This window comes from Dendrobates tinctorius, unplaced genomic scaffold, assembly GCF_039654945.1.
Source record: "Dendrobates tinctorius isolate UK_male_01 unplaced genomic scaffold, ASM3965494v1 ptg000203l, whole genome shotgun sequence".
Classification (NCBI taxonomy): domain Eukaryota; kingdom Metazoa; phylum Chordata; class Amphibia; order Anura; family Dendrobatidae; genus Dendrobates; species Dendrobates tinctorius.
Genome location: NW_027361870.1, coordinates 12,773,769 through 12,799,119, shown reverse-complemented (window position 1 = coordinate 12,799,119; position 25,351 = coordinate 12,773,769). Strand labels below are relative to the sequence as shown.

Below are 25,351 nucleotides of genomic sequence, written 5' to 3'. Positions count from 1 at the left end.
ATGTTTCTGCCACTATGAGTTGCGCAAAGATTTTAACTCAAATAGATTTTTATTAAGAAGAACACAACAATATACGTGTTAAAGAGATGTAAGCATTTTCTGGTTTTCATAAAACAAACCCCAACATAACAAGACAAGTCCACCCCCCCTCCCCCCCTTTAGACAGCTCGCATTATCCCAACAACATGACCTGTACAAATATATAAAGTTGTATTATACAGTTACCCCTAAAATAGCAGTGTAAACAAGCATCCCCACATATAGATATCCCCGAGACCGTTCCCCCCCCATCCTCCTCTTAACCTAATTCCTGTCATGGCATCCACAGTTTATCATACATTGCCAATTTTCCGGTTTTCTTGTAGACCCCCTTCTCCAGGATACTGACATGCTTCACATATTTAAGGTATTCTCCTTTCGAAGGTGGATCTTCCTTTATCCAATTCCTTGCCATCACCTTCCGAGCCATATATAGTAGTCTAGCAATTGCCACCTTCAGGGTGTTATTCACTTTTATCTCCTCCACATACCCCAGCAAGCAAACCACAGGCTCCTTTGGGACAACATATTTTGGTTCACTCAATGACAATTTGGGTATCCACTCCAGAACATGTTTCAGCCTCTAAGCGACCCAACTCTCTTTCCCACTTAGCCCTCGCATTGATCGGAAACCCAAGAAGATAAGTATGTAATAAGTCTCTATACAAGGAGTAGATGACCCCCCTCGCAGTCCCATCCCCACATACATAATCCAACACTAGGTCTCCCTGGATATTGAGGCATTCACCCACCCCTGTTCTGAGCTCTATGCGCATGTTTCATATGTGCATATTGAAATCCCCCGGAAGCCTTAAGACCAAACTCCGATGGCAGCTGAAAAAAAGGGCTTCATCTCCAGTTGATCGAGTATCTGGAAGACATAACATATCCCCCTGGCCTGCCATTCCAGTAGACATCCCAACGCCATAAACTCCGGTAGATTGTCATTATACCATAACGGAAAAACCTAGCTAGGCAAGTGACCCCACAAATTAGTTTAATCCTCCCCCACAGTTTATGTATCAGAAATAATGTTGGGTAAGTTTTCCCAAGTGCCCCCAGAGAGCCATCCTCCAAGTTCTGTACCACAGGACATCTTTTCGTCACTCCCTCTATTAGACGCTCTATCCCGCTGGAGGTCACCTCGTGCGCCCAGCCCCACAGAGGCTGGCACTGGGCCGCAAGGAAATATATTCCTGGGTTAGGTAAATCCAAACACCCGTCTTCCTTGGGGAAATGAAGTGTCTCCAACTTGATAGGAGGATACTGTTCACCCCACAACAAACTTCTAAATAAAGATTTCATCGGTTTAAATTTCTCACGGGGTATCCAAATAGGTGTGTTGTAAAGGACATACAACACCTTAAGCATCAGAAACATTTTAGTGAGATTGACTCGGCCCACTACCGACAAATGCAGTTTAATCCAAGACCCAACTTTTGCCATAAGAACCACTAGAATTGGCGTCAGGTTTCTATGCAAATAGTATGTAACCAGCACAGAAATCCATATCCCTAGATACTTGAACCGATCTGCAACTTTAAGTCTGCCCCCATCTACGGCGTCCCCCACCTCATCCCCTGCATCGTCAACCTTAAGCAAAATAGATTTATTCCAATTTATCACTAACCCCGACAAAGATCCAAAACCCTCAATAAGCCGAATGGCGCTACCCAAAGAAGCGTGTGGATCACGCAAAAAGAGTAATATATCGTCTGCATATAACACTATCTTTTCTTCTATGGACCCATATTTGAACCCGGAAACTTCAGCAGACTGTCGAATTTTAGCGGACAACGGTTCCACAGCCAAAGCAAACAAAGAGGGGAGAGTGGACACCCCTGCCTCATCCCTCTGTGTAACTTTAGGATGTGAGATAGTTCCCCATTCACCCTAATTCTAGCCACTGGTTGTGCATACAGCAGTTGAACCCAAGATATAAATTGCGGTCCAAAGCCCATACAATGCAAAACTTGCCACAAATACCCCCATTCTACGCTATCAAATGCCTTGTGGGCATCTAAGGATGCGCTAACCCTCTGACCACAGTTGTCGGCTTGCGCAAAGATTTTACTTCATTTCAACACAGTTTTATTTTAAATTTCTGGCAAAAGCTGTTTGATAATTTAGGGCCGAAGTCTAAAATTTTGGGAACCAAACCAAAGAAAACAAAAAAAAAAAAAAAAAAAAGAGAAAACATTTTTTATTGCAAATCAAAATGAAATCTATGATATGGGTTAATTAATTTAAGCCACTTACCATCGACTGATAGTAGATGAACAGATCCACAGAGTTACAAGGATCCCAAGAATGAATGTCGTGAGAGAGCACAAATGACAGGCACAGCTGCACATCTCCGGGATAATGAATTACCTCCGACTCCTAGGGATCATGGGTGCTATGCCAAATAAATAACCAGAAAATGTCCACATCCAAAGTCCAAAAGATGCAAGGCACTCACCGTCCCAATATATGTCTTTTTATTGTGGATTATACATACAAAGCAGGAGAGCTCTCAGACGACGGCCATTTCGCGCAATACTGCGCTTCTACGGGTCCTTGAGCAGTATTGCGCGAAATGGCCATCGTCCAGTGCGGCTCCACTGAGAGCTCTCCTGCTTTGTATGTATAATCCACAATAAAAGGACATATATCGGGACGGTGAGCGCTTTTCATCTTTTGCACTTTGGATAAGGATCCCAAGAAGCCTCCTGGATTACACTGAGAAGACAACAACCTCTTGTGGTCACATACAACCCCCACATGAGCATCCTATAGAAAATTGGTGCTGATCTCCAATCCATTTTCCACAGAGACCACAGACTGAAAGAAAATATTCCCAGAACTACCACCTCTCCTACAAACAGCCCCCTAACTTAACGAATCTCATTGCCAGAAGTGTCCTGTCATCACCATCAGTGACTGGCACATTGTCATGTAGCAATAAAAAATGCAGTACTTGTACCCACTGTGAGGTATTATATGTGAGGGACAGTATGTATCCCCCAGGATGCGCATAGAAGCATATTCAGGCCGCTGGAGTGCATTGCAGTCACAGCTATAGCTGTGGTTGCAATGCAGAATAAAAGTTAAGTTGGTCTTGGACAAGCTATTGCCCAAGGCAGATTTAAGAAAACCAGGCCTAATCTTTTATTTTTGAAGCCAACTACAAGATGGTAGTGGGGCTGTTCCCTCCCTCCAGCTGGGTCTTAAAAGTGGTAGCATAAGGGCAGCAGCGATGCATTGGACATGGCATAAAAATAAACTCAGGACCAAGTGCTGTAATTTGATATCTAAAAATCAGTGGATAAAATTATTAGACACTACAGATCCCCAAAGTGTCTTGTGGATGATCACATTTGTGTTGTCAGAATATGCCTGTCCAATAAATAACAGTGAAATTTTGATCCCAGGTCATTTCCATATGAACATGAATAAAGGATAATTGACAGCTTTCTCCTTCCTCCTTTGGAACCTTCAGTGAACTGCCTACTATTTGAAATACTGCGCTTGCACAGTTAATATTAGGTCTTAAAATGGCGTTGCCGCCATTTTGCTGGAGCCAATTTTTTTTTTCATTACCACAAAATGGCAACAGCGCACGCGCAGTATCATCTATTGGCGAGCGATGCTCTCATTTTATTGGGAGTTTAAAAAAAAAAAAAAATTTTTAAGACCACAATATTAACTGTGCAGTATTTAAGATAGGCTACAGGTCACTGAAGGTTCAGTGACCTGTCATGTGAGCCCAGAAGGTTGAAATGGAGGCCGGAGCACAAAAAAAAAAAAAGACCCACTCAAAGGCACACCCAGAAGCACGAACAGCTCATTAAGGGCAGACACACACTGGCGAATTTTTCGTCCGAGAATCGGATCGTAAAACTTGCCCTGGCCGGCACCTCTCCTGACCTGAACTTGACAGCTGCATAGTAATCCATCACACTGTCATGCTCAGGTCAGGAGAGGTGCCGGCCAGGGCAAGTTTTAGGATCAGATTCTCGGACGAAAAATTCGCCAGTGTGTCTCTGCCCGAAATCAAAAAAGCAAGCAAAGAAAAAACAACAACCACAAAAAGGATGTCTTCAAACGAGGTATCATTTTAATCAGTTTAACAACCCCAACCTGACAATGCCTGTAGTTTACTTAACAAAATCCTGATGACAGGTTCGCTTTAAACTCCACAAGATGACTTTGATTGTAAAATATCTAATATTTTTGGAGGGACAGCTGAAGGTACACGTACAACCAATTTTACCTGATTTTGTCTTGTAGAAGCAAGGCATGTATTTATTTTTTATATTTTGAAAATTTGATTGGCCCTTTGTGGACAAATAAATAACATTTTTTTATAAAACTGAACTGCAAGTTTAGCTTTTCCTTATTATTATATTTAGGAAAGATCTTAGCATGTGAACACCACCTTCTCTGGTATTGTCATGTGGGTGCAGTTACCTTCTCCTCGCTGATATTTCTTGTACTGGAGGCATGCATGCAGACTCCAGGCTATCATAACCAAATTCATCTCCCCTAACAATTTATCAGTTGATCCACCATATTTAAGGGGCTTTTCCTCATCGTGATGTCTCTGAACGTTAAGATTAGTAGGTTCCTATGTGTACTATGGTGATTATCTGAGTTGCCTTCCAACAATTACACCCACCTTGCAACTTAACCTTGATTATTGTCTGTCACCTGCCCTGAACCCTGTACCAATTTGTCTTATTAAACTAACTCCACCTGCCCTGACCCCAACTTCTCTGAATTAGCTTCATGGGTCACATCTCAGAACGACTTCTTGGATTCAATGAAATGTCAGCTCTTGCTAACGGAGATCACTTTGAGGCTGTGCCCTGTGGAAATCCTTAAGTAAAGTCCAGATTCCTGTACAGGGGTTAATGAGTGAAATAGTGAGCAACAGAATGGGGTCCTTTAGTCACCACTCCTCGGTTTAGGCCCAAGAGAAATCTGTGGTAGCCTAAGGAATCCACTACTCCTAGGTAAAAAAGATTGACATGAGGCCTACCTAAGTAAACAAGACATTGATATGGCTTCAAAATTAAAAAGGAAAATAAACTATTGATAAAATGTTCTCCAACCCAGACACTCAATTCATAAATATATTTGGTTTTGGATTCCCCTTCCTATTCTTCTGTTCTCTTACCAGAAACACTGGGCTGTAAAGTAGCTTTCTTAACGTCATAGTCTCCAGTTCCCAAATGAATTGTTCCAAGACAAATTGTTGGTTAACGCAGTGACTCCGCCATGTTAATCCCCGGGTTTTGAAGTTGGATTTTCCATCCTAGACTTTTTTTTTTCTTTTGGGGAGGTCAATGCATTGGTTTGACTTAACATTTATTTATTTTTTTTTACTAGCTTTAGAAGTAACCTATTGTGCATATTGGTTTCAGTACAGTTATGCTTGCCAGTCTTTTTTCATACCTAGGTTACTGCCCTACCCTATATATATTTTAGAACAGCCAGTTCAAACAGAAGGAAACCTCTTTTTCACTGGCCTAAGCACAAATTGCTTCCTCTGTTCCTTTCAATTCTTCCTTAAGAGGTATAATTTCTTTAGAGATTTTTCTCTTCATCATATTTTGTGACACCTACTTAATCTTTAACCTCACAAATATTAGATTACTTCATTACTTATTTCACACTCAGTTCTTAATCCAGTTCCAGTATTTATTTTTTGGGGATCCCACGTAGCAATTAAAGAAAAAAAAAAAAAAAAAGCGTAGGTGGCACATAGCAGTACCTGAATTGTTCAATACAGGATATGACCATCACAGTCAGTGACTGTCACATGCAGAAAGTCACAGTTTCAGCCAAACTAAACACAGACTGGCTTGGGACCATGGACTGGCAGCACTGACGCCACAAAGGATTAAAAGGTGTGCGAATATTTTTTTTTTTATAAAACTGGGCCAACTCCTTTAAATATTAATTAGCAGGCTTGAATAAACCTAGAGTCAGGCTCCAGACAGATGCACCAAATGAAAGAAAATTTCCACTGTAGCAATCTAGAGGTGGCACCGGAAAGGCGCTTTTTTTCCTTAACACTACCCTAAAGGCTCCCTTCCACCTAATGTAGATCTCCCAAGAAGAATCAGCACCTCCTGTGAGCCAGTACACATCAACCAAAGCCCTATTCTGTACTGATTAAGAGCAAATACATAAGTCTAAACATTTCTCTGAATAACGAGATATAATCAGTTAGGTTTCTAAGGCTTTAAAAGTAACTTTACCCCCTTAATGGCACAAATGCTGGAAGATGAGGTGGGAGTAAAGCCACACTGCCAGAGATACAATACACAATAGAAAACCAAATTAAGTCAAGATGCGGCTTTATTCATCAACACGTTTCAAGGTAATCCAACCTCTACATCAGGATAAACCACAAAATTTTTATTTGTCCTGATGAAGAGGCTGGAATACGTAGAAACGCATTGACTAATACAACTGCATCTACACACCATTTGGTTTCCTATTGTAAATCATATTTCTGGCAGCGCGGTTTCACACTCACCTCATATTCCAGCAATTGTGTCATATCTACTTGGTGGTGCTGCACCAGTCTCTTACAAGCCTTATATAGGGGTTGTGACTGTCACAAACCTTCCAGGAGTTGAAATATCCACTTAAAACTGTAGGAGAGATTAGAGCAAAATAGGGTCTTATACAAGAAATATAGTTAGCTTTACGCTCAGATTAAACTCACCTGTTTAATCCGTAAAAACAGCATATACTGCAATATCAGCTGCAGCAGATCCATGGGTCAGCCAGTGACCATTAGATATGTGGTAACATGAGACGCCGTGCTTCCTACTGGTTTCGTGGCTCGGGAAAAATGGGACGCTGTGTCTCACGGTTGCCAGGCAACGCAGGATACTGCCTTGCCTGGTGTTAGCCAATGGCGGGAATGTGTTCATCCTGCTGTGCATGTGAGCAGGGAGTGGCTCCCTGAAAATGACTAGGACAAATGCATCACCTGATTGTTTGGGCTGGCTGTTTAAAGCCTGCTTCTAATTCAGTTCAGTGCTGTTTAGACGCATGGTCAAAATTGTTGGCATTGCTCGTTTAATGACAGAAAAACCCACAATGGTCACATAAATTACTTTTGTCAGATTCAAGTTATAACTAAAAAATCTATGATAGTGAACAAATTAAATTCAAACATTTCTTTTCAACCATGCTTCCACAGAATTTAAAAAAAATAAAACTCATGAAATAGGCCTGGACAGAAATGATGGTATCCGTAACTTAATATTTTGTTGCACAACCTTTTGAGGTAATCACTGCAATCAAACGATTCCTATAACTGTCAGTGAGACTTCTGCACCTCTTCCTCTTAAATGGTATTTTGGCCCACTCCTCAAGAGCAAACTGCTCCAATTGTCTTGTGTTTGAAAGTTGCCTTTTCGAGACGGCATGTTTCAGCTCTTTCCAAAGATGCTCAATAGGATTTAGGTCAGGGTTTATAGAAGGCCACTTCAGAATAGTCCAATGTTCTTCTCTTAGCCATTCTTGGGTGTTTTTAGCTATGTATTTTGGGTCATTATCCTGTTGCAAGACCCATGACCTGCGACCGAAACCAAGCTTTCTGACACTGAGCAGCACATTTCTCTCTAGAATCCCTTGATAGTCTTGAGATTTCATTGTACCCTGCACAGATTCTAGACACCCTGTGCCAGATGCAGCAAAGCAGACCCAAAACATAACACAGCCTCCTCCATGTTTCACAGTAGGGACAGTGTGTTCTTTTCTTCATACGCTTCATTTTTCCCTCTGTGAACATAGAGCTGATGTGACTTGCCAAAACGTTCAATTTTTGTCTCATCTGTCCATAGGACATTCTCCCAGAAGCTTTGTGGCTTGTCAACATGTTGTTCCTTGAGCTTGATGTTCACCTTTAATTTGTCTACAAGTTTTTCTGGGCTCTTTTGTTACCATTCGTATTATAAGTCTCTTGAATTGACATCAATTTTCCTCATGCGGCCACTTCCAGGGAGGTTGTGTCATGATCCAGGTTGGATATGACAGAGAAAATGCACAACTAATCTTTTTTTTCTTTTGGCTGTGTGTTTCAGTTCTAGTTTCCCCCCCGGTGGCCATTAGGATTATTGCACTGTGGTGTCTTTTGTTCTAAATTTGCACTTTGGTTACTTTAGTTTTGTGCACGTAATTATAAAACAGGTGTGATTGCTCTATAAAAGAGTGTCAGGTGTGGTAATCACTGTTGGTGATAGTCCTCAGTTACAAGCAAGCCTGGGTGAAGGATGGCATGGCTTGGTGGAGTTGCAGATGTAGTGTCAGCAAGGAGTTCTTGCATGGCAGCTATGGTGTAGAGCTGCACTCATGATGCTGGACCGCTGCACGCAGATTGTGGACTCTGTTTGCTCCAAGGCTGCACTATGGTGTTGGATCCGGTCGGAGGATAAGATGCATTTTCCTTATGTGTGTTTTAGTGCAGTGGTGGGATTAGTTTCCGCACCGTACACTTCCCTAGTGAGGGTTTAGGTGCAGGGCGAGTCAGGGTTTTTAGGTTCCTGATCGGCGCCCGGTGCAGAATCGGCCTAGGGAACTTTAGGAGTGTAGAGACACTGACTCAGGGGACTGCAGGAGGTCTCCACTTCCCTGTTCCCTATAACAGGGCCACCATTGTTATTGTTACCCAGGTTTTCCCTTTTATTGTTTAAAATCGCCTTACTGGAGGCAGGGTTTCCAGACATACGTGTATTTCCGAAATTCGCCTGTTGGAGGCGGCGTATCCAGTTGCACGTTTTATTATTTAAATTCGCCCAACTGGAGGCAGTGCATCCAGGGTCACGCGTGTCATCTAAATCCGCCCTGCTGGAGGCGCTGTGTCCAGTCGCGCATGGTCGTGACAGGTTGGCTACAGTCCCATGGAGCTTAAATTTCTGAATATGTGCAACTGTAGTCACAGGAACATCAAGCTGCTTGGAGATGGTCTTATAACTTTTACCTTTAACATGTTTGTCTATAATTTTCTTTTTAATCTCCTGAAACAACTCTTATTCGCTTCCTCTGGTTCATATTGAGTGTGATACACACAAGGTCACCAAACAGCACAGTGATTATCTGTAGCCCTCTATACAGGCCCACTCACTGATTCCAAGGCTGTAGACACCTGTGATGCTAATTAGTGGACACACATTGATTTAACATGTCCCTTTTGTCATACTCTTTTCAAGGCTACCATCATTTCTGTCCAGGCCTATTTCATGAGATTCATTTTTTTTTTTAAATTTTGTGGATGCATGGTTGAAAAGCAATGTCTGACTTTCATTTGCTCATTTTCATAGATTTTTTAGTTATTATTACTTTTGTCAGATTCAAGTTATTTCTGTGACCATTGTAGGTTGTTCTGCCACTAAACGAGGGGTTCCAACAATTTGGAACACGTGTGTATTCTGTTCCTTTGCGTAGTGGTATGGCGAGTGCTTTCTGGTTGAGCCTTGGTTGCTTCTCAGTAATTGCTAATGGTCGTTATTAGTTCTTTTTAATAGCTATTGTCCCGGAGTTTCCATTTGGGATTTTTGCTAGCTATATATTTTTTTTTATATAAATCAAGTACATTTAAAGTAATTTTAAAACATTTTACAGGAAGAAAAGTCTTAGTTACTCACCGGTTAACGGTATTTTTCGGAGTCCATGACAGCACCACCTGAGAGGGGATCCGCCCTTCAGGAACAGGAAAGCTACAGATACAAAAGGGCGGCACCTCTCCCACGCATCAGTTGGATTACAGAGCACAAGAGGACCACAATGGTTAATAGCAAAATTTATACACAGTGTTTTTTATACAATTCCTTACTAGTGTACATATAAGAGAAAGAAGTGCATATCCAAATTTAAACTAAAAAAGGGGGGGAATATACGGGTGCTGTCATGGACTCCGAAAAATACAGTTAACCGGTGAGTAACTAAGACTTTATTCGGTCGTCCATGACAGCACCACCTGAGAGATTTACAGAGTAATAACTATTTAGGGAGGGACTACAGCCTGCAGTACCCTTATACCAAAAGAGATGTCTGTGGAAGCACCCAAGTCTAGCCTATAATGACTATAACAGGTGCTCGGAGAGGACCAAGTAGCCGCCTTACATATCTGGTCAATGGAGACTTCTGATCTCTCGGCCCACGAGGACGCCATGGCTCTGGTGGAATGCACCCTCAGTTTTGCAGGTGCCGGTCTGCCCTTTGAGGTGTATGCAATTGAAATAGCCTCTCTAATCCACCTAGCTAGTGTATTTTTTGACACTCTACAGCCTTTCCTGGAACCTTGATGGGAGATAAATAGGGCATTCTCCTTCTTCCAGGGATCAGTAACCGCCAGATATTCTCTAAGGCATTCTCTAACATCTAAGGTGTGTAATTTCTCTTCCTTCTCATTAGCTGGATTAGGGAGGAAGGATGGAAGGACTATTTCCTGTGTTCTATGAAAGCTAGAAACTACCTTCGGTAAGTACGCCGGGTCAGGTCTGAGTATTACCCTATCGTCCTTAAACTGTATATAAGGAGGACGCCTAGATAATGCCTGGATGTCGCTTACTCTACTAGCTGAGGTTAGAGCTACCAGGAAGGCTACCTTAAGGGACAGGTTTTTTATAGAGGCTGATGAGATGGGTTCGAATTGAGCTTCTGTCATAGCTGTGAGGACTAGGTTCAAGTCCCATGGCATGAATCTATCCTTCACTACTGGCCTGGATCTACCTGCTGCCTTGATGAATCTACTGACCCAGTAATTACCCGCGATGTTGCAGCTAAAGAGGGCCCCCAAGGCTGAAACTTGTACTTTGAGGGTACTAGTGGAGAGCCCCATTTCTAGACCTTTCTGAAGAAATTCTAGGATCTGATTTATAGGAGCCGAACCCCCAGCTACTATTCTAGAGTTCTGAAGGAAACTCTTCCAAATTCTGACATAGATCTTGGTAGTAGTGATCTTTCTACTTTTAAGTAGAGTGTCAATCAGGTCTGGGGAGAAGCCTTTATCTTTCAGCAGTGTCCGTTCAAACTCCACGCCGTCAGATGTAGGCCAGCCACCTGAGGATGAAAGACTGGGCCCTGGGATAGGAGATCCGGGATCTCCGGCAGGACCCAAGGATCGGACACTGACATGGTCCTGAGGCACGAGAACCATGCCCTCCTGGGCCAAAACGGAGCGATCACTCTAACTTTTGCTCTGTCTCTCCTGATTTTCCTCACCACCAGAGGTAATAGCGATAGGGGAGGGAAGGCGTAGGCTAGCCCGAAATCCCACTTTATGAGCAAGGAGTCTACCGCCAGGGAGTCTTCTCTGGGATTCAGTGAGCAAAATTGCTTTACTTTCCTGTTTTCCTTGGTGGCGAAGAGATCTATCTCTGGCTGTCCCCACTTTTGTACAATCAGGTCAAAGATAGAGTTTTTTAGGGACCATTCTCCTTGCCTTAAGAGATTGCGGCTCAGGAAATCTGCCGTGGTGTTTCCTTTCCCCTTTATATGTAGAGCTGTTAATGATAGAAAATGCTGCTCTGCTAGCTGGAACAGCCGTTCTGCTACTTTCATCAGGGATTTGGAATGGGTCCCGCCTTGGTGGTTGATATACGCCACGGTGACCAGATTGTCGGAGAACACTCGCACATGATGGCCCTGTAGGTACACAAGCAGTTCCTTAGCTGCCAGCTCTACTGCTGACAATTCTTTCAAGTTAGATGACATCTCTATCTGATGATGCTCCCATAGGCCCTGGACCAGAATCTCCCCCATATGAGCCCCCCAACCGGAAGGGCTAGCATCCGTGGTGATTATGCGGGATATGTCATATTCCCAGGGACCCCCTCTGGATAAATTATTCTCGTCTAGCCACCATTCTAGGGACTCCCTTGTGTTTCGGGACAAGGTTAGCTGGCCCTCTAAGTAACCCCCAAGCATTTTTTGATGCCTTAAGACCTCGCCCTGTAGAGTTCTTGAATGAAACTGGGCCCACTGGACCGCCGGGATACAGGAGGAAAGTGAACCTAGAAGGGACATGGCTTTCCTGAGGGACATGGTCGGGTTATTGGAAGCGTTCAGGACCTGATAGTGTAGGCGAACCAGCTTCTCCGGGGGCAGACGGCATTCCTGTTTCTCAGAATCCAGGATCAGGCCCAAGAATTGTTGGATTCTCATCGGCTGTAACCGAGATTTTTTAATGTTAAGCAGCCATCCTAGCCGTTCTAGGGCAGACATTGCCCTTTGTAGCTGTTCCAAACAATACTTAGCCGTTTTCCCTACAATCAAGAAGTCATCTAAGTAGGGGACTACTAAAATGTCTGATTCACGTAGATGGGCCATAACTTCCGCTACTACTTTAGTAAACACACGGGGAGCGATTGCCACCCCAAAGGGGAGGGCCGCATACTGGAAATGTTGAACTGACCCATCTAACTGAACCGCTACTCTGAGAAAACTCTGATGATCTGCATGAATGGGTATATGGTAGTAGGCATCTTTCAAATCTAACACCACCATAAAGCCGTTTTGAAACAGTAATTTTATTGTTGAATTGTTTCCATCTTAAATGGGCGTATGACCAGGAATTCATTGAGGGATTTAAGATTTATTATGGTCCTAAAGGAGCTGTCTGGCTTGCGGACCAGGAACAAAGGGGAGTAGAAACCTTTCCCCCTTTCTCCCTCTGGAACTTTAGTTAGGACCTTCTTATGGCAAAGATCCCGAACTTCAGCTTCCAGGGCAGACTGTTCTGATGTAGATGACCTAAGAGGGGTGACCTTAAAACGATCTTGGGGAACCCGGGAGAATTCTAGTCGTAGACCGGCAGCTACCACCCCCAGTATCGAGTTGCTATTAGAGATTAATGCCCAGGCCGGGTAGAAGGCAGCTAGTCTCCCCCCTACCGGAGCAACTAGTCATTGGGGCGGCTTTTTGGTGTCCCGTGCTGGACCTTCCTGGCGCCCCCTCCTCCGAACATGAATCCTGTACCTCTCCTTCTTTTGTCGTCCCATCTGCCCTGATCCCTGGACGGCCTCCTACGGAAATATCCTTTCCTGGTAAAGGGGCGTCTATAAGAGGGGTTCGGCAGACTGGGGAACTTCTTTTTATCGTCCCCGGCCTTCTCTAAAAGTTCATCCAGGATGGGGCCAAACAGGTATTCGCCCTCACAAGGAATGGAACAGAGTCGAGATCTGGCCTGGATGTCTCCTGGCCAGCATTTTAACCAGAGAGCCCTTCGAGCTGCGTTGGATAAACCTGCGGTCCTAGCCGCCATCCTCGCAGAGTCTGCTGACGCATCAGCCAGAAAAGCAGCAGCACTTTGGATAACTGGTAAAGTTTTTCGAATGGATGCTCTTGAGGTTCCATCCTTCAATTAGGAATCCAGCTGATCTAGCCAGACCATCATGGATCTGGCTGTACATGTGGCCGCTACCGCTGGTCTCAAGGCACCCGCTGACATCTCCCATGTTCCTTTCAGAAAAGAATCCGCTTTTTTATCCAGCGGGTCTTTTAAGGAGGCCATGTCATCGAAAGGTATGGAGGACTTTTTGGAGGCTTTGGCCAGTGCCACGTCCAGCTTAGGGGCCTTGTCCCATTTGTTTACCACTGGGTCATCAAACGGGTACCTTCGTTTGAAGGCAGGTGGCAAAGATCCTCGTTTTTCTGGCCTTTTCCATTCCCTATCTATTAGGTTCTGGACTTTATCATTCAACGGGAAGGATCTGCGCTTTCTGGGATCTAGACCTCCGAACATCACGTCCTGTGCCGAAAGTTCCGGCTTTGTGTCTGCTACCCCCATGGTGGACCTTACTGCTTTAACTAACTTATCCATTTGGTCTACGGGAAAGCAGAAACGGCTCGAGTCTTCCTCTGAAGAAGATGAAGTGGAGGCCGGGGAATCTGAGGAGTCATCGTTTCCAGGTGCGGCCGAGGACTCTGAACCAGAGAGACTAACTTCTCTTCCCCTAGAGGAGTCTTTTTTAGATAGGGCCTTCATTTCTGTTCTGATTATCTCCCTCAGGCTTGTGGTGAAGTCCGGTGTTTCTTCCGCTACCTGTATGGACGGGGGAGAGTGTAAGGGCCTGTCAATCTACCCCTAGGTCACCGTCCCCATCCAACCCCTACCGTTTGTCGCACACATGGCTGACACAACTTTTTAGGGTGGCCGCCTGGCAAAGGGCAATTACAGAGGGCACATTCCCTGTGCTTCTGCTTCCCCGTAGCTTTCCTTCCCTGCGAAAGAACAAAATGAAACACTGCATCAGGGTACATTCACGGAGATCTCTTACCCATGCAGATGAGGCAGGTACCGGCTCACGGAGGGAGGCAGGAGGGTCTTTTATTCTGGAGGAACTCCTGTGGCTTTGTTCGCTCGTCCGTTTCGGTTTCTTCTGCTGGCCACTCGCATGAGGTTTTATCGTGGCCTGTTTCTCTGGGCGCTCCTGCACCTCGTCCTGCTGCTCTGTGGGGGCTTCTGTCGTATCCATTGCTGGGCCTTCAGAAGCACCCCAGCAGCGCCACCTCCTGCTTTTAATGCTTCCCACAGCGTCCGGGTCAGCAGGGCTCTGGCGCGGCGCCTCCCACCCGGGTCCTTCCCCCCCCCGTGACTCCCCTCCCACATGCTCCGTCCCGTCCCCCCCCCACCCGGGTACCGCGCGCCGCCCCAGATCGCCGTGCACCGGCGGCGCATCCCGGAAAGCCGGCCGGCATCCGACTTCCGGTTTCTGCGTTCCCGGCCCCGCCCCTTCCGCTGTGTCACTTCCGCCGCGCGTCCGAGACCGCGGGAGCGCGCAGGAAGGAGCCGGCACGGCGCCCCCGGCTCCGGAATGCCCGCCGCTCCCACATGCGCCGACCCGTGCCCGCCGAACGGGCGCGACCGCCAGCCCCCGGAGAGAGAGAGAGAAGAGAGAGCGGAGACCGGGTGAATGCAACAGGAGGGGTCCCGGGGGTCATACATACCTCCTTGTGCCGGCCCTATGGAGAAGGCTGTCCACCGGACCCTCTGCTCCGCCTGCTCCAACCACTGCCGTGGTGACCTACCCGGCCCCACCGTGGCGCTTCCAGGGACCCGAGCTTGACCGAGGTAGGAGACCCCCCCGCTACCTGGGTCGGTCAGCCGGCCTGGGAATCCCTCGACGACTCCATGATGGACCATCTGTAGGAAGTCCCGTCCTATAGGAACAGGAAACCAACTGATGCGTGGGAGAGGTGCCGCCCTTTTGTATCTGTAGGTTTCCTGTTCCTGAAGGGCGGATCCCCTCTCAGGTGGTGCTGTCATGGACGACCGAATAAAAACAGGATATCCAAATCAGAGCATTTAAAACCTAACAACAGAAGACCCATCCCCCACCCCAACAACCCACCCTTTAAAACACCAGTGGTACTCAGCGGAACCCAAATTACAGTACACACAGAAACACTGTATAAAGTCCAAAACATCTGCAACATGTTATTTCACACTTTTTCAGGACCAGCAAACTAGCACGCAGTCCACACATATAGAGTATTAAAAGGCTCTTTAGCACAACATTAAACAACAATAATTAATAGCGACGGACCACGCAAGGAGACTAAAGTTTGTCAAAATACACACTTCTGTTCCTTTTGGAGTGAACCCCTATTTTAACCAAGATAAGAGATTTCACATTTGATAAATTCCCTGTGGGATGGAATTCTCTCGGAGATCCAATTTTTAGCAATTCGTATCCCGGCGGCGAACAGCAGGAGTGCAACAACAATTTTCCCCACCTCTTCCACTCGCAACTCATCAACGTATCCCAGAATACAAATCAGGTGGTCTTTAGGCACTGTACATTCATATGCCAGTTCTATAAGGTTAGAACCATAATCCAAAATATATAATTGCATAATATGCGAAATATTCCAGCTTCCTTCCAGGAGCAATGCGAGCATTTAGCGTTTGGTCTGATGTTTATTTTGAACACCACCACTCGTGATCTATATACACTATGTATGATATACAACTGTGAGAGTCTACTAGGTTAGTGAGAGACTGGGGGCATTTTTCAGTCTAGAGGACCACCTGTCCTTAGAAATGACCCCCAACTCCAATTTCCACTTATGTTTAACCAGCAAAAAAAATTTGTTCAGAAAAATAAATACACACACATATAGTTAGGTCCATATATATTTGGACACAGACAACATTTTTCTAATTTTGGTTCTAGACATTACCACAATGAATTTTAAACAAAACATTTCAGATGCAGTTGAAGCTCAGACTTTCAGTTTTCATTTGAGGATATCCACATTAAAATTGGATGATGGGTTTAGGAGTTTCAGCTCCTTACCATGTGCCACCCTGTTTTTAAAGTTACCAAAAGTAATTGGACAATTGACTCCAAGGCTACTTCATGGACAGGTGTGGGCAATCCCTTCGTTAGGGTCATTCTCAATTAAGGAGATAAAAAGCCTTGAGTTGATTTGAGGTGTGGTGCTTGCATTTGGGAGGTTTTGCTGTGAAGGAAACATCGGTCAAAGGAGCACTCCATGCAGGTGAAACAAGCCATCCTTAAGCTGCAAAAACAGAAAAAACCCATCCGAGAAATTGCTACAACATTAGGAGTGGCAAAAGCTACAGTATGGTAAATCCTGAGAAAGAAAGAAAGCACTGGTGAACTCATTAATGCAAAAATACCTGGGCGCTCACGGAAGACAACAGTGGTGGATGATCGCAGAATAATCTCCATGGTGAAGAGAAACCCCTTCACAACAGCCAACCAAGTGAACAACACTCTCCAGGAGGTAGGCGTATCAATATCCAAATCTACCATAAAGAGAAGACTGCATGAAAGTAAATACAGAGGGTTCACTGCACGGTGCAAGCCACTCATAAGCATCAAGAATCAAAAGGCTAGACTTGACTTTGCTAAAAAACATCTAAAAAAGCCAGCACAGTTCTGGAAGAACATTCTTTGGACAGATGAAACCAAGATCAACCTCTACCAGAATGATGTAAAGAGAAAAAGTATGGCGAAGGCGTGGTACAGCTCATGATCCAAAGCATACCACATCATCTGTAAAACACGGCGGAGGCAGTGTGATGGCTTGGGCATGCATGGCTGCCAGTGGCACTGGGTCACTAGTGTTTATTGATGATGTGACACAGGCCAGAAGCAGCGGAATGAATTCTGAGGTATTCAGAGCCATACTGTGTGCTCAGATCCAGCCAAATGCAGCCAAAGTGATTGATCGTCGTTTCATACTAGAGATGGACAATGACCCAAAACATAAAGCCAAAGAAACCGAGGAGTTTATTAAAGCAAAGAAGTGGAATATTCTTGAATGGCCAAGTCAGTCACCTGATCTTAACCCAATTGAGCATGCATTTCACTTGTTAAAGACTAAACTTCAGACAGAAAGGCCCACAAACAAACAGCAACTGAAAACCAAGGCAGTGAAGGCTTGGCAGAGCATCAAAAAGGAGTAAACACAGCATCTGGTGATGTCCATGAGTTCAAGACTTCAGGCAGTCATTGCCAACAAAGGGTTTTCAACCAAGTACTAGAAATTAACATTTTTTATTTACAATTATTTAATCTGTCCAATTACTTTTGGTCCCTTTAAAAACAGGGTGGCACATGTTAAGGAGCTGAAACTCCTAACCCTTCATCCAATTTTAACCCCTTAATGACCAGGGGTATTTTTGGTTTTACATTTTCATTTTTCCCTCCCCTTCTTTCCAGAGCCATAACTTTTTTATTTTTCCGTTTATATGGCCATGTGAGGGCTTATTTTTTGCGGGACGAGTTGTACTTTTAAATTACATCATTGGTTTTACCATATCGTGTACTCGAAAACGGGAAAAAAATTCCAAGTGCGGTGAAATTGCAAAAAAGTGCAATCCCACACTTGTTTTTTGCTTGGCTTTTTTGTTAGGTTCACTAGATGCTAAATATCACCTGCCATTATGATTCTCCAGGTCATTACGAGTTCATAGACACCAAACATGTCTATGTCCTCTTTTATCTAAGTGGTGAAAAAAAATTCTAAAGTTTGCTTAAAAAAAAAAAAAAATTGCGCAATTTTCCGAGACCCGTAGCGTCTCCATTTTTCATGATCTGGGGTCGGGTGATGGCTTATTTTTTCCATGCCGGACTGACGTTTTTAATGATACCACTTTTGTGCAGATACGTTCTTTTGATCGCCCGTTATTGCATTTTAATGCAATGTCTTGGTGACCAAAAAAACGTAATTCTGGCGTTTTTAATTTTTTTCTCGCTACACCGTTTAGCGATCAGGTTAATGCTTTTTTTTTTTTATTAATAGATCGGGCGATTCTGAACACGGCGATACCTAATATGTGTATGTGGGATTTTTTTTTTACGGTTTTATTTTGATTGGGGCGAAAGGGGGGTGATTTTAACTTTTAGGTTTTTTTAATTTTTTTTTATTTTTAAACATTTTTTTTTTTTTTTTTTTTACTTTTGGCATGCTTCAATAGCCTCCATAGTAGGCTAGAAGCTTGCGCAACCCGATCGTCTCTGCTACATATGGGTGATGAGCAGATCGCCCATATGTGGCAGATTTACTGCTGTGCTTTCAGCGCCGACCACCGGGTGGCGCTGAAAGCCATATGCCTGGAACAACCATAGAGGTCTCATAGAGACCTCTGGTTGTCCAGGCAACATGACGCCGACCCCCGATCACGTGACGGGGGTCGGCGGTGACGTCATTTCCGGCCCGGCGGCCGGAAATGCTATTTAAATGCACGCTGTCAGCTTTGACAGCGGCATTTAACTAGTTAATAGGCGCGAGCGGACGGCGATTCCGCTCGCACCTATTGCGGGCACATGTCAGCTGTTCATAACAGCTGACATGTCCCGGCTTTGATGCGGGCTCAGCGCCGCAGCCCTCATCAAAGCAGGGGAAATGTCTGATGACGGACTGTGTCTGTCATTGGACATTAAGGGGTTAATGTGGATACCCTCAAACGAAAGCTGAATGTCTGAGCTTCAACTGCATCTGAATTGTTTTGTTTAAAATTCATTGTGGTAATGTCTAGAGCCAAAATTAGAAAAATGTTGTCTCTGTTCAAATATAGATTGCAAATCGATCCCTACTATTTTCAAGGACTGTCCCTGAGCATTGTTAATGGACATAGCAAATGTCAGTCGACCTGGAAACTGGAGGCATTTAAAATCAAAAGGCAAATCAGATGGAATGATTGGAATTCTTGGCCTGAAGATGTCCTCTCCTTTGGCACATCCTGTTGCTGAACTGTGCATCTAATCCTATCCTGTGTGTTACTGTCTCCTGAGCCGTGTATCTAATCCTATCCTGTGTGAAAGATACTTAGTGATTGGTTGCTATGGGACTGTTGCTCATAGCAACCAATCACAGCTCAGCTTTCAACTTTTAAACAGCTCTGGTGAAATGAAAGATGCTTAGTGATTGGTCACTATGGGCAACACAGGCAGTGTACCTGTTGTGTTCAAGAAGATGTACCTACGGGATGGAGGATGTGTGATGGGTATATGGGCATGGGTGGGGGTGATTCATTTCTGTCATGTGCTCTCTGCTCCTTTCTGGGGGGCAGACAATGGCTGGGAGCTTATGTTCCTGGGGATGCTAGATTTCTCCCACCCGGTCAGTGTCTGTTGAGGTGGGGAGTGGGAAAACTGTTGCTCATAGCAACCAATCACAGCTCAGTTTCTTTTAAACAGCTATGCTGAAATGAAAGATGCTTGGTGATTGGGTGGGGCTATGTGGAGTGGGCGTGGCTGATACACACAAACTCATTTTTATATATATAGGGGTTGGACAAAATAATGGAAACACCTAAAGTTTTGGCATCATAATTTTCGAACATGTTATAAATATGCAAACCGTGACATATGGTAATTTGTGTTATGTGATATGTGTATGTAAATTAACTGTTTGTTTTGCAGAATTGTAAGAACATTGATGAGAACCTGATACCAATGGCAGACCTCTCGGATTTTCAAAGAGGCCAAATTGTTGGTGCTCGTATGGCAGGCGTTAGTGCCCGAATGCTTGGCGTGTCAAGAGGTACTGTCTCCAAAGTAATGACTGCGTTTGAAAGAGAAGGAAAAACGTCCGCAGCAAAGCACAGGTCTGGCCGAAAGTCGAAGCTGAATGAGAGAGACCGTCGGTCTCTAAAGCGAATTGTGAGAGAGGATCGCAAGACCACGGCTCCAAAAATCACTGCTGAGCTCAATGAACACCTAGAGAACCCAGTTTCCACGAAAACTGTTCGTCGGGAGCTGCACAAATCTGGATTCCACGGAGATGCAATTAGAAAACCGCCGCTCTCAATGACAAATGTTTCCAAGCGTTTAGTGGTGTAGAAACCTCCAGAATTGGTCCCTCGAGCAGTGGAAACGTGATATTCTCAGACGAATCATCGTTTACCCTATTTCCAACCTCCGGCCGAGTGTACGTTTGGAGACAGCGGAAAGAAGCATTCCATCCAGACTGCCTTCTCCCAACCGTAAAACATGGCGGAGGTTCTGTGATGATCTGGGATGCTATTTCGTGGAGATCCGCTCGGCCAATGATATCCATTCATGGAAGAATTAACAGCCGAGATTATTTAGGCATTTTGGGCGACCAAGTGCATCCTATGGTTCAAGCACCGTTCCTGGAGGGGAACGCCATCTTTCAGGATGATAATGCACCAATTCATACAGCTAGAATCGTTAAAGCAAGGCACGAGGAACATTCTAATGAAGTTGAGCATCTCATCTGGCCCCCACAATCCCCAGACCTCAATATTGAGTATTTATGGTCGATTTCCGCCGCCATCGTCGCTCAAAGAACTGGAGGGTGTTTTAACTGAAGAATGGGCTAAAATTCCTTTGGAAACAATTCACACCTTGTATGAATCCATACCTCGGAGAATTGAGGCTGTAATCGCCGCAAAAGGTGGACCTACACCATATTAAACTAACTTTTGTTGATGTTTGAAGGTGTTTCCATTATTTTGCCCAACCCCTGTATATACATACATATACAGGGTGGGCCATTTACATGGATACATGTAAATAAAATGGGAATGGTTGGTGATATCAACTTCCTGTTTGTGGCCATTAGAATATGGGAGGGGGGAACATTTTCAAGATGTAAAAATACATATATACACTGCTCAAAAAAATAAAGGGAACAGTCAAATAACACATCCAAGATCTGAATAAATGAAATATTCTCTTTAAATACTTTGTTCTGTACAGAGTTGAATGTTCTGACAACAAAATCACACAAAATTCTTCAATGGAAAGCGAATTTATTAACCAATGGAGGCCTGGATTTGGAGTCACACAAAATTAAAGTTGAATGTAATGTCCTTAAAACAAGTCAAAATGATGCTCCGTATTATGTGTGGCCTCCATGTGCCTGTTTGACCTCCCTACAATGCCTGGACATGCTCCTGATGAGGCAGCGGATGGTCTCCTGAGGGATCTCCTCCCACACCTGAACTAAAGCATCCAACTCCTGGACAGTCTGTGTTGCAACGTGACATTGGTGGATGGAGCAAGACATGATGTCCCAGATGTGCTCAATCGGATTCAGGTCTGGGGAACGGGCGGGCAAGTCCATAGCTTTAATGCCTCTATCTTGCAGGAATTGCTGACACACTCCAGCCAGCCGCATGAGATCTGGCATTGTCCTGCATTAGGAAGAACCCAAGCCAACCGCACCAGCATATGATCTCACAAGGGGCCTGAGGATCTCATCTCTGTACCTAATGGCAGTCAGGCTACCTCTGTTGAACCCCTTGAGGGCTGTGCGGCCCTCCAAAGAAATGCCACCCCACACCATTACTGACACACTGCCAAACTGGTCGTGCTGAAGGATGTTACAGGCAGATCGCTCTCCACGGCATCTCCAGACTCTGTCACATGTGCTCAGTGGGAACCTACTTTCATTTGTGAAGAGCACAGGGCGCCAGTGGCAAATTTGCTAATCCTGGTGTTCTGTGGCAAATGCTGCCAGGCGTCCTGCACGGTGTTGGGCTGTGACGTCAGGCACGCAGACCATCCTCATGGAGTTGGTTTCTAACCATTTTTTTGCAGAAACATGCACATTTGTGGCCTGCTGGAGGTCATTCTGCAGGGCTCTGGCAGTGCTCCACCTGTTCCGCCTTGCACAAAGGCTGAGGTAGTTGTTCTGCTGCTGGGTTGTTGCCCTGCTACGGCCCCCTCCATGTCTCCTGGTGTACTGGTGAGTCTCCTGGTAGCGTCTCCAGCCTCTGGCCACTACGCTAACACAGCAAACCTTCTTGTCACAGTTCGCATTGATGTGCCATCCTGCATGAGCTGCACTACCTGAGCCACTTGTGTGGGTTGTAGAGTCTGTCTCATGCTACCACGAGTGTGAAAGCACAACCAACATTCAAAAGTGACCAAAACATCAGCCAGAAAGCATTGGTACTGAGATGTGGTCTGTGGTCCCCACCTGCAGAAACACTCCTTTATGGAGTGTGTCTTGATAATTGCCAATAATTTCCATCTGTTGTCTATTCCATTTGCACAACAGCATGTGAAATTGATTGTCAGTGTTGCTTCCTAAATGGACAGTTTAATTTCACAGAAGTTTGATTTACTTAGGAGTTATATTCAATTAAGTGTTCCCTTTATTTTTTTGAACAGTAAATATACACACACACACACACACACACACACACACACACACACATAATATATAATATACACTACCGTTCAAAAGTTTGGGGACAGCCAGACAATTTTGTGTTTTCCATGAAAACTCAAACTTTTATTAAATCAAATGAGTTGCCAAATGAATTTTAAATCTAGTCCAGACATTGACAAGGTTCGAAAAAAAAAGATTTTTATTGGAAATAATAATTTTCTCCTTCAAACTTTGCTTTCGTCAAAGAATGCTCCCTTTGCAGCAATTACAGCATTGCAGACGTCTGGCATTCTATCAGATAATTTGCTGAGCTATTCTGGAGATATTTCTCCACATGCTTCCAGAAGCCACTCCCAGAAGTTGGTTTGGCTTAATGGGCACTTTTGGCGTACCATACGGTCAAGCTGCTCCCACATCAGATCAATAGGATTGAGATCTGGTGACTACGCTGGTCACTCCATTACAGATAGAATACCAGCTGCCTGCTTCTTCCCTAAATAGTTCTTGCATAATTTGGAGGTGTGCTTTGGGTCATTGTCCTGTTGTAGGATGAAATTGGCTCCAATAAAGCGCTGTCCACAGGGTATGGCATGGCGTTGGAAAATGGAGTGATAGCCTTCCTTATTCAAAATCTCTTTTACCTTGTACAAATCTCCCACCTTACCAGCACCAAAGCAACCTCAGACCATAACATTACCTCCACCATGCTTGACAGATGGCGTCAGGCACTCTTCCAGCATCTCTTCAGTTGTTCTGCGTCTCACAAATGATCTTCTGTGTGATCCAAACACCTGAAACTTGGATTTGTCAGTCCATAACACTTTTTTCCAATCTTCCTCGGTCCAATTTCTGTGTTGTTTTGCCCATATTAATCTTTTTCTTTTATTAGCCAGTCTCAGATATGGCTTTTTCTTTGCCACTCTGCCCTGAAGGCCAGCATCCCGGAGTCGCCTCTTCACTGTAGACTTTGACACTGTTTTTTGTTTTTTTTTAATTCGTTTATTGAACCTCAGGACATAAAAAATGTACAACATAAATATTGGCTTATGATAACAAGCATTATACAGAGCATACATGTTTCCATCCATTGTGAAATATAAAGCAAAGAAATTGCACACTCTTATTGATAAACAAGGTAATATGTACATACCCTTACAAGCATACGCAAAGGATAATTGGCTATACACTGTTCAGCATGTATATCAATCAAATTTCACAAGCCTTGTCATATCACTCGGATAATAAAGTCTATCTAAAAATTCCTACTACTACCACTACATCAACTAGTATCTACTATTTTCGCAGCCTGGTTTCCTATATCATATTATCTCGCATGTGATGTCTCAACCTTGCAAAGTAAGATGAGAGGAACTCCACCTCTCCCAAATCTTTTCAAATTTACCCGGGCATCCCCTATTTTGGTACAACGTGCGCTCATATGGAGCAATCGAATTTACCAAATCAATCCAAATTCTAAGGGAGGGACATGAGCCTCCCATCCATCGCAGTGCCAGCATCTTCCGTGCCATAAACAATGTCTCGCGCAGGAAGACCCCGGTATAGCGATCCCAAATCTCCTCATCCCATACCCCAAACAAGCAGACCAATGGCTCTAGAGGGACAGTGGCTTGTACCAGGGATGTCAGTAACGATGTCACCTCTTTCCAGTAATGTAGGTTAGTGGGACATTGCCACACCATATGAATAAAATATGCATCTGGTGAGTGACATCGCAAACCTTCTGATGATTAAGTCTACTCATCCTAAAAAGTCATGTCGGAGTCAAGCATGATTGATTATATATAATTGTATCATTCTGTTATTAATATGTGGTGAAACTCCGATCGGAGATTCCAGGATCTCCTCCCACTCCTCTCCTTGCGTATTAGGGATGAGTCGTTCCCACTTCCTCTTAATAGAGCTTATGGCAGATTCTGCCCCTACTGACAGCATGTATGTATATAAAGAGGAGATGAGACCCTGGGGACCCTGCGAATTAAGGATTCCTATCAGAGGTAAAGATGAAATAGTACAGCCCACACCCCTATACCTCATGTGTGATTGAAGAGCCGATCTCAGCTGTAAATAGTGAAAAAAATTGAGATCTCGGGATATCATGTGTAACCTGTAATTGTTCAAAACACATTAAGGTCCCCTGGTCATACAAGTCCCCCATCGAGGAGACGTTACGCTGAATCCAAAAATCAGTGGATGGGTGATTTAGCAATTCCGGAAAATAATCATTATTCCACAGGGGCATTTCAGCTATAAATCTTTAAACCCAATCACTTTCTTGATTTGCCTCCATGTTAATCGTGCCAGTCGGAGCAAGGGGCAGCAGACGAGGCGCATTAGTCTTCTCTAAAGCTGGAGTCACACATAGCGACTCACCAGCTATCCCAACAACGATATCAGCGTGTCAGGATCGCTGGTCAGTCGGCTACATGATCGCTGGTGAGCTGTCCGTTTATAGTCCACATTTACTAATGAAATAGGGTGATAGGATCCACATTCCAAAGGGTCCTTCCCCTTCTTTCAAAGCACTATGATGTTAGCCTCACAAAAAGGATTCAGGCATAGATTTCCCTTCCCAAATTCCCCGAAATACCTTCACCAGAAGTGGTGTCAATATATCCCGGTATTTCCTGTACAATTCAATAGGGAACCCATCTGGTCCAGGAGC

At 44.4% G+C, this 25,351-nt stretch overlaps 1 protein-coding gene across 4 annotated transcripts in view; it reads right to left on the bottom strand.

Annotated features, from left to right (window-relative positions):
- Positions 1–25,351, bottom strand: part of TASP1 (taspase 1) — a 260,025-nt gene that overhangs the window by 192,847 nt on the left and 41,827 nt on the right. The window lies entirely within an intron of this gene.